The sequence below is a fragment of the Zingiber officinale genome, chromosome 7B (assembly GCF_018446385.1).
Source record: "Zingiber officinale cultivar Zhangliang chromosome 7B, Zo_v1.1, whole genome shotgun sequence".
Classification (NCBI taxonomy): domain Eukaryota; kingdom Viridiplantae; phylum Streptophyta; class Magnoliopsida; order Zingiberales; family Zingiberaceae; genus Zingiber; species Zingiber officinale.
Window position 1 is genome coordinate 8,372,234 of NC_055999.1, and position 14,484 is coordinate 8,386,717.

Consider the following 14,484-nt stretch of genomic DNA (forward strand, 5'->3'; position numbering starts at 1 on the left):
AGAGGCGCACTTGACCTTCTCGACTTCTGGCCAGTCAAGAAGCTCCATTGTGCTCTCCAGTGTTTTGAACCAAGTATGGGCATCCCAGGGCTCAGTAGTGCCTGAGAAGCTCTCTGGTTTCAGTTTCAGCCACTGTATGAGGTAAACTTCTTGTCTCTGAGGTGCTGTGACGACTCCTAGAGTAGCTGCTGGAACCTCGGTTACCCCTGGAGTCTCCACAGTTACTGTTGGAGGAGTGGGAGGAACTAGTTGCTGATTTGCCATCAGATTGGCAATTACTTGCTGCTACTCTGCTACCTGTTTCTGGAGTTGAGCAACAACTTCAAAGAGATTGGGCTCAGTTGCTCTGGGCACTTCGTTCTCCTGAGCTGGTTCCTCAGTACGATGGTGTCCTCTTCTTGCCATCTAATTATGCAAGGAAAAAGGCTTGATATCTTCTTTATCCTTTCTAAACATACATATTTGTATACGAATAAAGAAAACAGCAAAAACTCTTATCTGACTTAAGCACTGATAAACAATTACTCTATACTGCAAATAATAATAAAGGAAAGCAATAAAAGAAAGAACTTAAATACTTTCTTACTTGAAGACGACAAGGCTGATGCTGATGTGTGTGTGATGCTGGAGAATGAGACATGCTCTGATACCAACTATAACGACCACCCTTCTTACTACTACTACTACTCCCTAAAGGTGACCGTTACTTAACTTCTAACTCTACTTAACCGGTATGATCGAAACCACGAGGAGTCCTTACCGAAAAATTTCGGCAGAGTCTCCCCTGTACCGGTAACCAAATTCATCAATACATACACAATATACACAGCCACAAGTGGCTTGAACATATATCAAACATCTCACGCAGTTTATATATAACCAAAAGGATCAACTCTAGCAATGGGCAATAAAACAATCCAAAGAATAACATGTACAAGTTCTAAATTCTTTTAATAATTAAGACTCTTAATAAAATCTTAACAACTTCTTAGATCTCTCCATAGTCCAGACATCACACGCCCATCAAGCCTCCTGTAACACCCCTAGGATATCTAGCAAGTTTATTTATTTTTACCATGGTTTAAAATAGGCCTTATGTGTAAATTTACAAAAATAATAATAAAAGAAATAGAACCAAAAAGAGATGACCAAGGTTTGAACCTTGGATCTCTTACTAGATACATGTATGTGTTAATCAATAGACCAAGAGAAGATATTGTTAGAGAGAGAAGTGACAATATAGTTAAGAGTAAGAAAAGAGCTTCTTTCATTTAGAAGGAGAAGTTAGAGTTGCATTCTTCCTCTCAAAAGAAAAGAGGACTCTTGCTTCCTCTTTTCATTAAGGGAGAAGTAAAGGAAAAGATAAGGAAAAACTCATTTTTCCTTCCTCTTCTCATTTGGAATAAAAGGAGAAAATGAAGGAAAATCTTCATTTTGCTCCCTTTCTCCTCTCCACCGTGACCAAGAGCTCCTTCCCCCTCACCATTGCCGAGCCAAGCAAGAAGCTCCCCTCTAGGAAGGCTCCACAAGCAAGGTCTCTTCCCTAAGAAAATCAAGTGAGGATGTGAGTATCCCCTCACTGCAGTACAAATAGTTTTCCGTTTTCTTCGTACGTAATCGTTATTGAAACCTTAGAGATTTCCTTTTCAAGTTTCGGCCAAGTTAGATTTGTGGTCATTTAGGTTAACAAGTTTACAAGCTATGCTTCATGTTGGAAAAAAAAAAAGTCTAGAACCTCACTTTTAAAGTTTCGGCCAAGATCAAAAAGTAAGGTTTGGATCCAAGTTTTGTTTGGTAACAAGCTTGCTATGTTTTCTTCATGATATAAGATCTTTTATATGTTGTTGGCTAAGCTTAATACTCCCTATGATATTAAAAAGTTTAAGAACCCTAACCTAATGTTTCGGCCAAGATGAGTTATAGGGTTTAGGGCAAGGCTTTAAAAAGGAAACTTATTGTTTATGTTCCTAAACTTGTTAAACTTTCTTATATGTGGATAGCTTAGGTTTTCCATGCTCCATGTTGTATAAAGTTTGGAGAAAGTTATCTTCAAGTTTCGGCCAAGGATAGGAATGTAATTTAGGGCAAAGTTTTGTTAATGATAACATGTTGTTTATGCTCCTTTATGATGTATGAACCCTTGTGTATTGGTAGCCTAGATTTTTATGCTTCATGTTGTATGAAAAATATGGAAACCCTAGTCACATGTTTCGGCCAAGAATAGAAATAAAGTTTGGAGTAAGATTTTTAAATGATAACATGCTTGGTTATGCTCCTTCATGATGCATGAACCCTTGTGTATTGGTAGCTTAGATTTTTATGCTTTATGTTGTATGAAAAATATGAAAATTCTAGTTGCAAGTTTCGGCCAAGAGAGTATAAGAGGCCTAGGGCTAAAAAATTTAGAACCTAAACATGCTTGTTTATGTTCATTCATGAAGTATGATACCTTGTATGTAGCTAGGTTAAGCCATTATGTCACATGTTGCACTAAAAGAATGGAAACCCTACTTGTAGGTTTCGGCCAAGGTAAAGTGTAAGCTTAGAGTTAAGTTTTTTTTTTCTAACCTAATTATGCTTGGTTATGGCTCTACATGTTGTATGATCCTTTGTATAAGATTAGATAAGTTTCCATGCTACATATTGTACAAATGAATGCTTAGAACCTCACCTTAAGGTTCGGCCAAGCAAGTATATGGGCTTAGAGCAAGGTCTTGAAATTTAACCATGCTTGTTTATGCTTCTTTATGATGTATGACTAATTATCTAGAGTTGGTGTAAGTTTCATGCTTTGTATGGTGGCCAAGGTTTAGAATCCATGCTAGTAAGGTTTCGACCAAGATTGGAAGAATAGGATTGGGGAAAAGTTTTGAACCCAACTATGCATGCTTATGTTTCCTCATAATGTATGATTTCATGATATGATATGCTATGCTTCATGATATGATATGCTATGCTTCATGATATGATATATGTTATGCTCCATGAGATGATAAACTATGCTCATGATATGATATGCTATGCTCATAATATGATATGCTATGTTCATGATAGGATATATTATGCCTTATGTTATGAGATAAGCTATGTTCCATGATATGATATGTTATGCTCAGGATATGATATGTTATGCTCATGATATGATATGCTATGCTCAGGATATGATATGCTATGCTCATGATATGATATGCCATGCTTGATGTTATGAAGATAACATGTTATGCTTTATGTTATAATATGAACATGTTAGATAAGAAGGCTTATGTAAGAAGAAAAGCCTAAGAGTTGCTTCCCTTAAGTTGGGATCAAGAGCACTCTTCATGGTATGGCAAAGAGATGCTTCCCTTAAGATGAGATCAAGAGCTCTCTTCATGATATGACAAGAAATTATGACATGTATGATAAACTATGATATGCATGATGACATGATATGTATAACATGCTATTTTATTTTTTGTATGGCTTGTACCAAGGGTGGGCTCCATAAGCGCCCCGAGGTCGATGGTCTATGAAACGGGCCTCGTAAAAAGGGATGAGCTCCTTAGTACGCCCCTAGGTCGACGGACTATGAACGGACCTAGATCCCTAGTAGGTTCGGGGCTAGCTACCCTGTCCTAGGGATTGCGCGCATTATGTATGTATGTGGTACAAGCCGGGCCCTCATGATGATATTATGTTCAAGTATGTATATGATATGTTTTAAAAGAGACATGATGCATATGTGCATTCCATGATACATGTTTTAAAAAATAAATAAATAAATAACATACATCTTGCATCTACATGCACATATTTTATGAATTATGGTTTATGCACTATTATGAACAGGTATGAGTTATGATACATGCTTACATGATATGATATGTCTCATGATATGTGCTTACATGATATGATATGTTTCATGATATGCGCTCACATGCTATGTTATGCTATGTTATACTTCTTATATGAGATGATATGTTTACGTTATGTTCCCTCATGCTATGTTGTGATATGTTATGTTTCTTACATGATAAGATATGTTCTATGTTACGATTCCTCATGCCATGTTATGCTATGCTATGTTTCACATGCTATGTTGTGTTATGCGCTTTATATTTTATGAGTAGGAAAGGAGCTCATTAAGCCTTTGGGCTTATAGTTTTATGTTCCTTGTACTGCAGATAAAGGCAAAGAATGGATGAATTAAGGGGAGCAGCAGGAAGGGCAATGATGATGTGTGTGGAAGTGGCATGGTGGATAGATCAAATTAAGTTTAAATCTATATTTGGTTAAATTGTGCATGTGAACTAAGTTTGGACTCTATGCTCATGATGATAGTTTGAGCTAGTATGTTATGCTCTTATGATATTTTGCTCATGTTAGACTAATCATGATATGGTAAAATGTTAAAAAAGTTATGATTCACATGCCATGGTTTAAGACAATCAAATGCATATGATAAAATTTTTAAGTATGTCTTCTGCTGCCATGAGTTCATATGCATTAGTATGTTAGGTGAATGTAAGTAACCCCGTCCCTCTAGGGCAGTCAGAGTGTCCATGGAAGGGCGGGCGTTACACCTCCCCTTGTTGCCTCCTTCATATCATTTTGGCTTTTCCTTTATCTGCAGTAGGAGAAAAAATAAATCTATAAGTGAAACGCTTAGTAAGTACTAATCTATCTCACAAAAACTCGAAAGTGCATAAGATGCAAAGGATACTAAAACTGAAAATGCTAAAAAGAAAAGCTACACATGCTCATCTAATAGCAAAACAATAAAATATACTGCATACTCATGATATACATGAATAAATCTGTATGCTGGAAATAAAGCTAATCATGCTCAATAAACTCATAAGGAAAGTAAATGAAAACTAATACTGTATGCTTAGCATTATAAAAGCTAAACTTTACTGGTTCTAAACATAGGTGATACTTGTTTCATTTACTTATAGCCTTATACTTGAAATTAATATTTAATTTAATATCTCTTTCTCTTGTCTTTTCTTCTTTTCTTTCTTTCTTTCTTTCTTTCTTTCTTGGGCCCAGTCTTAGTACCATCTTATGCGCGCTCTCTAATAGTGACTGAGGTAGCGAGCCTCCAGTCCTATGAGGATAAAGACCTCAGTCTTACCAGGGCCAAGACCTCGGAATTGGTCACCTGGATTTGTTTAACGACAACCTCGGAAGTCGGGTACTAGCCTCTTACTTTAATTTACTTGTTGTCTTTTCTAACTAGACCTTGGTCTTTTTCTTACTTGTAGTTACCCATAATCCTCAAAAGGTTTAATAGGCCACATAATTATTCCACTAAAATACATGGCTATTCATCTTATTAAAATAGCAAAAACAACTAACTATATGCTTCAGATTAAAGAGCTATTAAAAGCTAACTAGCACATATATATGGATATGTATCAAAACATGAAACTAGAAACTGAATTATAATTCAATACTGCTCATGCTATTCGAATACTGCAAGAGTATCTAACAAGTAGAGAATTGCAACTAACTTAGCATGCTATAAAAATAAGCAAGCAAATCAAACTACAAGATAAACTTAATAGCTGTTCATGTTCAAGAAATTCAAGAAACTAACACTACATGCTTTAAATAAAGGTCGTTCTTGCCTTTTTGAAATAGCTAAGAAACTAAACTGTAAGCTTTAAATTAGAGGGTCGTTCTTTACCATGAATTTCTAAATTTAAATGCTGAATTTAAGGGCTGTAAGAAATCCAAAATGGTATACTTAGACCAAGCTCAAAGAAATCCGAACCAAACCACACTCTTAATCACACTGTGACAGCAGAGCAAATCCAAGCACTTAACGTTCTTAACATATACAAGTGTAGTTTTAGCCAGGCAATGATACTACTCCATGGAAATTAGAGAATAAAACTACTGCATTAGGCCATGACATGGACACCGAATAAATAAAATCATGGCATGGAACTGGAAGATGAATGATAACATTGAAGATGTTAGAATTATCAGGCTGATCATACTCATTAAATGCTCAATCAAATTTGATATAGCATGCTTAATACAAACTGTTCACGCCATATTGAATAGTAGAAAAATTCAGGAAAAACCTTATTGTTACAAGGTAGGTTATTCATTTAAACCGAACTACATGCTCTTGTAGAAGGCCTAGGGTTTGCATAACTGTAACTGAAGGAAAAATCTAAGCACCCTAAGTACAAGATGTAACCTAGGGTTCATGTAAAGCCCACGGAAATCCTCAAAACACACCCGATGGTAAGGAATGAGCAACATAGATTCTAAGGTTCATGCAAGGCTTCAGAAACAAGGAAAAGAACAAGAATAACTTCGGAGCTATCCTACTGCAGGTGAGTAGTAACTTACCTAGCGTTCTTGGACTTACAACCGAGAAGAGAAGAGGCTTCTAGGGTTTTTGGCAGTGACTACTCCACGATCCCTTCGTATCTTCGTGCTCTCCCCAGCGAAACGATCACGAATCCGTGAGAAACTCTCGGAGAAACCCCTTGGCCGACGCCGGAGCCGGAACCCTAATTCCTCTTGGTGTTCGTCCGAGCAGCGCCGTCGCGTGAAGGAGGAGAAGAAAGCGATTGGGAGAAAAATAATACCTATTCCTCATTTAACTTATTCGTTTATAACTAGGTCAAATTTTGGGTCCTTATTCTAACTTATATACATCTCACTTCATACTTGGTTAACAAATCGCACGTAGATCAGTTGGTTGGCTGTGTCCGATTAGGTCGGGTTCGGACGGAGGTCTTGGGTTCGAGCCTCAACTTCAACATTTTTGGTCAAAACTTCTTTCTTTTCGTAAACTTACTAAACGTCCTCCAAAAATTATGAAAAAATACTCTAAAAATTCCTAAAAATCTCTGGAATATTTTAAAAGTATTTCAAAATATTTTTATGGACTTTTAGAACTTGAAATAGGGAAAATTGGGTCGTTACAGTATAGTAGTGGTGTCATCGCACAGCGTCGTCGACGATGGCAGCGTAGTCGCACGACGGCAGATGGGAGGTCATCACCGGGAACAAAGGAGACGCGGCGTCCGCAGAGGTGGCGGTCGCGCGGAGGAGGCAGTCACGCAGAGGCACAGCGATCGCACAGGTGATCGCGGCTACTGCTCTCGATGGCTGGAGGTTGGGTTCTCCGGCGAACGGCAGGAAATGCGACGGTGGTCGGGCGCCGTCGAGCGCACAGCGCCGTGTGCGTCACGAGGAGGAAGCGGCGATAATAATTTTTTTTTTCTCAACTTAGGGTTTAATAAAGAAAAACCTAACTTTATAATCAATCAACTCCTCGTTTAAATGGATATTTTAAACATGCTTTTCTTTTCCCCCATAAAAACTAAAATAATTTCTATAAAATCCATAAAAATTCTAATAAATTCTATAAATGCATATCATCTTAATTCCGGATAAATTATCCACTAAAATATATTTCTTTTCCTTAAAATAGTCTATTTATGTTAAATTTTAATTATTTACATATTTATCTACATTTTTGGGTATATTACAGAGTCTAAAACTATTTACAATAGGAAATATAAAAGAGAGGTACGACGCGCAGGTCGCATATAAGAATAACAACACGCACAATCACACAAAAATGACGCGCAGGTCATATTATGAATTACCTCACACTTTGTCCAATCAAATTGGGTTTTTGGGCCATGACCATCACAAAATCATACATAATTCTAAATTATGTATTTTACATTAATTTCTATAATTTTACTACTATTTTTACATTTTATGAGTTACAATTTCCCGACGGTCCCGTTTAGCGATTTTCGGTCGTGATCGCGGGACAATGCCCCTTGCGGGGTTAGGGGCAACGCCCCTACTCATGAAATGAGTATCACGAGTGTCCTACTACGATCTAACAACGCCTTAAGCTGCTGTACCAAAACAATTTGGGCAAGAACTTGCCGTTCTGGAAAATTTTTCTCGGTAGTCGAAGCCTACAAGTGTCCTAGCACTCGTTGCTTCGCCTCTACAAGAAAAATACTCATAAAAACCATAAAAATTGTAAACTTAAAGAAACTTACAGATCTGTAATTTTTCATAAAAATGAAAATAAAAACAAGTACATGCTTCGCACGTGGCTCTGATACCACTGTTAGAAATTTCGAGCCGCAAAAACCGCTTTTTGCGTTGCGGAAACCCCGAAGTTCTTACCCATTTGATCCGTGCGAAGATAAAATTTTTCATGTACTTAGTTTTTCTACTCTAGATCTACTTTACAAGGGATATACCTTTGAAGCGAAGCCCTTCGCAAAATCTCGCTCGTCCAAGGTTCTTCGGATCTCGAGTGTGTTCAAGCGGACACACCTCTAGAAGTATCCACATGAACAAGAGATAGAGAGAATACACTTAGAGTGTGCTAGCACTCTAGGTGGTCACGGCAAGGATGAGAGGGAGAGAAGAGAGGAAGAAGGGAGGAAGAAGAGAGAATTTAGTTGCCTTGAATGAGCACACAAATGCTCTAATTCTCCCTTTTAAGTGGTCGGCCACTCTTGGAATACCAAGAGTCATGCCTCTTGGTTTTCCACATGAGGTGGCACACACTTGGTGTAGCCATAATGATGTGGAATACCATCATTGGCTGGCCCCATGCTATGTCACAAATGAGGTGGCATATGGTCAAGTCAAACTTGACCCTTCATCTTCCCTTTCTAGTCAAGTCAAACTTGACTCATTTATCTTCCATGGTTGATCAAATCTAACCATTGATTCAAGTCAATTTGATTTAATGAATCTCTATTCATTGAATTAAATTGACTCAATAAATCATAATCTAAATTAGACTCATTGAACACATGAATCAAATTGAGTCCAACTCAATTAGTTTAATTTGAATTATTCTTAATCCAATTTGGTTCATCACATGAACCTAATCTCCATCTAATTGCCCTTTATGTGTGACCCTATAGGTTCTTGTAACGTTGGCAATGTTCCTAAACCCATTTAGAAACATACGCCGAACCAAAGGACGCTGGGCACGTGGCGCGCTCCTAGTCGATGGCGTAGGCCTCCGAAGCTCCGGCGAACCTGCACAGAAGTCGGGCCGGGAAGGGGTTCCCGGCGGCGACCCTCCGACGCTCAAGTCAGGCGAAGCTCAAAAAAGAAGAAGTGGCTTCAGAACTCGTAAAAAATGTACCTCAGGCGAAGGGTGAGGGCCTTTATATAGAGCAGCAGAGAAGCGAGTGTACACATACCGAGGTGTACACGTGTCCATGGCCCATACCCCAGTAAGGGCTTGTCAGTGAGCTTCCCTAACCCATACTGCTACAGTCTCAGCATGTCCTCGATGGGACATCGGAATCCCCTGTCACAAGATTTGGAGCATGGCCTACACGTGAAACATACCTGCTGTCAGAAAAAGACCTCCTTTGTCCTTTTCCCCTTTGCTCCAAATCTAGCGTCCGGGCGGACAGCTCCCTCAACATCCGGCCGGACATATGCGGTGGTTTACTTGGGGAGGTTTCCCACCACGTACTTTGTGGAGACTATTAGCAGTGTTACCTTATGGCTTTGGTCGAGCGTACAGTCCGCTCGGCCCTGCGACCTTTTCCAATGAGCGCCGGAACCCTAATTTCGATAGGGCGCCTTTAACCATCAGCCGAACATCGTCCGGTCGGCAAGCCGATCGGACCCATCCCTCCGGACCTTATATTCCACCGGACGGCCGGTCGGACGTCCGGTCGGGCCCGGCCCTTTCCAGATGGACAACTGCCGCTTTGACTTTCACGTGGCGTTGACTCCACAGGGCTGGGTCCCCTGTTCTCACTACCGGATCACTTGCCCCTTCAAGTCTAGTCGAAGGAGGCGAATAGTCCGACTGACTGGACTACGAATCTGGCCGAACGGCTCCTCCGTGCTAGCACCTCCCGCTCGGCCAGCCATAGAGACAGCCTTAAGCGAGTCAACGATGGCATTCACCGGATCTCCTCGTGTTCTGCGCCAATCTTCGACATTAAGGTTGATCATGCTTTCATTAAATGCTCCGAATGATTGAATGTCACGTGGAGCAATGCCATCAGCTCACGGCAGCGGTGGCATGGTATTTTGATGTGATCAAAGCGATTCGAAATGGACGGCTCGATGCATGCTTTGATTCCCGTGACCTGGATCCAACGGTGGAGGCCGCCCGGCCCTCACCCTATAAATTCTTCGTTTTTCCTTCTCTTCCTCATTTGCCTCCGCGATTCCAACCATTGCCCCCTGCGCTTTAGAGCTCCGGCGATCCTGTTTCTGCTCTCTGACGCTCTCCGGCGCCTTTTTCGCGATCCCTTTCCTCGCAGTAAGGTTTTATAGCTTTCCTTCCTCCTTTCCGGTGTGTCCTCCGCATTTCTTCCTCAGTTTCGATCCTTGAAACCTCCTTTCGTTTGCTGTTGTTTTTCTCCTGCCTTTTTGCCTTTTGATTCCTTCCGATCGGCCCATGGCTAGTTCTTCCAATCCCGCAGATCAGTCGCTCGGCCCATGGTACACCACCATGCAGTCCCGATTCGAACAGCGGGACTTCGATATTTTGACAGACAATTTTGAAATCCCAGAGGATTTCGAAATTCGTTTAGCTGGTCCTTCCGCTCGGCCACACAGGCCGCCGCGCGGAGGTTTTTGTGTCTTCCGAGACCAGTTTACCGCCGGTCTGCAGTTCCCTGTACATCCTTTCATCATAGACGTTTGTAATTTTTTCGGTGTGCCGCTCGGTAGTTTAGTACCCAATACCTTCCGTCTCCTTTACGGTGTTGTCGTTTGTTTAAGATTCACAACATCCCCCTCCGACCGGAGGTCTTCTTTTATTTCTATTACCCCAAGCAAGCCGAGCCGGGCACCTTCATGTTCCAAGCTCGACCCGGCCTAGTCTTCTTCAACAAGTTGCCTACTTCCAATAAACATTGGAAGGATTATTTTTTCTACATCCGCATGCCCAATCAGGCAAACTTCCCGACCCAGTGGCAGGTCAGTCTACCCCCCACTCCCGAGCTGAAGAAATTCAAGACCCGACCGGACTATCTCCACGCCGCAAATATGCTATCCGGTCTGCGACTTGACATCAACAAGCTCCTTCATGAAGGAGTGATGTACATCTTCGGCTTGAGTCCTATACGGACTCCTCTTCTGACCGGCTTCGGTAAGAACTTTACTTGGGCATTTACTTTGATCGCTAACTGATTTCTTTTCTTTCTTTTGCAGCGGACATTGTCATGGATTCGGTGATGGCCGGCGTTTTGAAGAGAAGGGCGGCAGCGTTAGAAGCCACGGCCGCCAAAGAAATGGAAGCACTGGGTATCCAGCCGGTCGGATCCCATGAAGGAGAGAGCGGGACTCAGGCTGAGTCGGCCGCTCAAGCTTCCCAACAAAATGTGGCTAGCGGCGCCACCCCCTCAAGAGAACGAACTGCCCCCGAGGAAGGCTCCGCTCGAGAGGAGGAGTAGCCCTTACAAAAGAGGCGTCGAGTGGAGACTCCCCTGCGCTCGGCTACCTCAGCGGTCCAACTATCCGAGCGGACCACTGCCACCGATCGAGGCAAGGCGCCAGAGGTCGAAGCCATTTCGTCCGAACGGACTCCTTCTGAATGGGACGAGCCGGCCGCGCCAATTGAAGCTGTTCCGGTAAGTACCATGCCGCCCGTTCGCCAACCAGTCAAGCGCTCGACCATTCACTCGCAGTTCTCTGCGCCGACTTCTGATCCCGGTCGGACGATACCTGGTCACGGCCGCACAATACGGGTCACTCTTCATCTTCCGACTGAAGAGTTGCTGCGAGAAGCCGACCGACCAACCGCGCCCGAGCACACCATTACTTTGAAGGGGCCCCTAGCCGAGATGTGGGCTGACGCTCGGGCGCGCATCGCGATGACTCCCCTCTGTAATTTGGCCAATAGCCACATGCAGGAGTCTACTGGGGTAAGTTCATTTTTTCCGAAAATTTGCGTGTATTTTTTCCGCTCGGCTTTTAACAACTTCGCCATTTTGCTTCAGAGATGGGTGGAAGAGATAGCAGTCTCCAACCGCCTTGCTATGGCGGATGAAGAGCTGCGACAACTGAAGGCAGCGGTTGGTCCGTCCGGCCTTCAGGGCCCTTCATATTCCGATCTGCAGAAGGAGCTGAAGAAGGCCCAAGATATGCTGGCTGCCGAGCAGAAGAAGACAGCCGACCAGGCCCACGCCTTAGCTGAGTCCGAGCGACAAGTCAAGTCGCTCGACACTAAAGTAACTTTGGCCACCACTCGGAAAAATACAGCTATCTCCGATCTAGAGAAGAAGAACGTGGAGGCTCGGGGTATGGAGCTGAAGATAAAAGAGTTGACAGAGCAACTCGACAAGGAGAAGGCGGACCGCTCGGCTGACGCGGACAAGATTCAGCATCTGAATGAGGCCCTTGCTGGTTCCCAGGCGGCTTTCAAAGAATACCAAGATGCCGAGCCGAGCCGGATCGCTGCCTTAAGACAGTGCTACATCCGCTCGCCTGAATTCTCAGAGAAGGTCTGCGAGCGGATGTACACGGCCTTCGACCTGGCTATGACCGCCACCACCAAGTATCTAAAGTCGAAGGGGCATCTTCCCGAGTCCGCGGTTATCTCGGCCGCAGATCAAATGGTGCTTCTGAATGACATTCCTAGGGACCTCTATGATTATATTGAGTAGTTCTCTGTAATTCGGCCACTCGCCAGGATATTATCCTTTTTTGTAATTGGGTCACTCGGCTCAAAGCTTTACCTTTAAGTAGTTCTCATAGCTTTTGCACCAATCCTCTAACATCTTCCCTGTGAATTGCCGCCCATTGTCGGAAACCAATCGGCGAGGGATGCCGAACCGACAGATGATGTGTTGCCAGATAAATTTTTTGACCATCTGTTCGGTGATCTTGGCTAGCAGCTCGGCCTCCACCCACTTGGAGAAATAATCAACCGCCACTAACAAAAATTTCCGCTGCCCGGTCGCCATCGAAAATGGACCAACAATATCCATTCCCCATTGATCGAACGGACATGAAACGGTTGATGCCTTCATTTCCTCTGCCGGTCGGTGGTTGAAGTTATGGTACTTCTGGCATGAAAGGCACGTCGACACGGTCCGAGCGGCGTCTGCCTGTAAAGTCGGCCAAAAGTATCCGGCTAGCAGGATCTTCTTAGCTAGCGATCGTCCGCCCGGATGTCCTCCGCACGATCCTTGATGTACCTCTTGGAGGATGTAAGCCGAGTCTTCCGAGCTCACGCATTTCAACAGAGGGCGAGAGAAAGCCTTCTTGTAAAGCTGATCGTCGATGAGTGTGAACTGACCGACCCTCCTCCTTAACAGCTGGGCTTCGTTCTGGTCGGACGGCGTGGCTCCTGAGCGCAAAAACTCCGTTAGGGGTGTTCTCCAGTCGCTCGGAAATGTGAGGCCTGCCATCCGGTCGACGTGCGCCACCAACAATACTTTTTCAATTGGCTGCTGAATGGCAACCGGCGTTATTAAGCTCGCGAGTTTGGGTAACTCATCAGCTGCTTGATTTTCTGCTCTGGGTATCTTCTGGACAATAACTTCTCTAAAATCGGCTTTGAGCTTCTCGAAGGCCTCAGCGTAGAGCTTGAGTCGAGCACTATTGATCTCGAAGGCACCAGCGAGCTGCTGAGCGGCCAACTGCGAATCCGAATGAAGCGTTACCCGACCGGCTCCCACATGTCGTGCTGCCTGCAAGCCAGCTATGAGGGCCTCATACTCTGCCTCATTGTTTGTAGCTTTATAATCCAGCCGGACGGATAAATGCATCTTTTCTTCTTGCGGAGATAGCAATAATACACCAATACCGCTCCCGAGCCGAGTGGACAATCTGTCCACAAATAACTTCCACATGGCTTCTGGCTCTGGCCTTTGCACTTCGGTGATAAAATCTGCCAAGGATTGTGCCTTGATTGTCGAGCGGGGTTGGTATTGAATATCGAATTCGCTCAATTCTGTAGTCCATTTGATGAGCCGTCCGGACGCTTCTAGATTCAACAGTACTCTTCCTAGTGGACTGTTCGTCCGGACAATGATGGTGTGAGCCAAGAAATATGGTCGAAGGCGCCGAGTGCCTAGAACCAGAGCAAAGGCCAACTTCTCGAGCCCGGTGTAACGAAATTCAGCATCTTTTAAAATGTGGCTCAGAAAATACACCGGCTGCTCATCGCCGCTCGACCTCACAAGTGCTGAGCCTACAGCATGCTCAGTTGAAGACAGATAAATATAAAGTGACTCACCCCCGATCGGCTTGGCAAGTACAGGCAGAGAAATAAGATATGTCTTCAATTCTTCGAATGCTCGGTCGCATTCTTCATCCCACTGGAACTTAGTAGCCTTGCGCAGGATCTTGAAGAATGGTAGGCTCCGGTCGGCGGTTTTGGAGATAAATCTGGACAATGCCGTTATCCGACCGGTCAGACGCTGCACCTCCCTAAGATTTCCTGGGGGCGACATGTCTTGTAGGGCTTTTACTTTACTGGGATTTGCTTCAATACCCCGCTCGGTC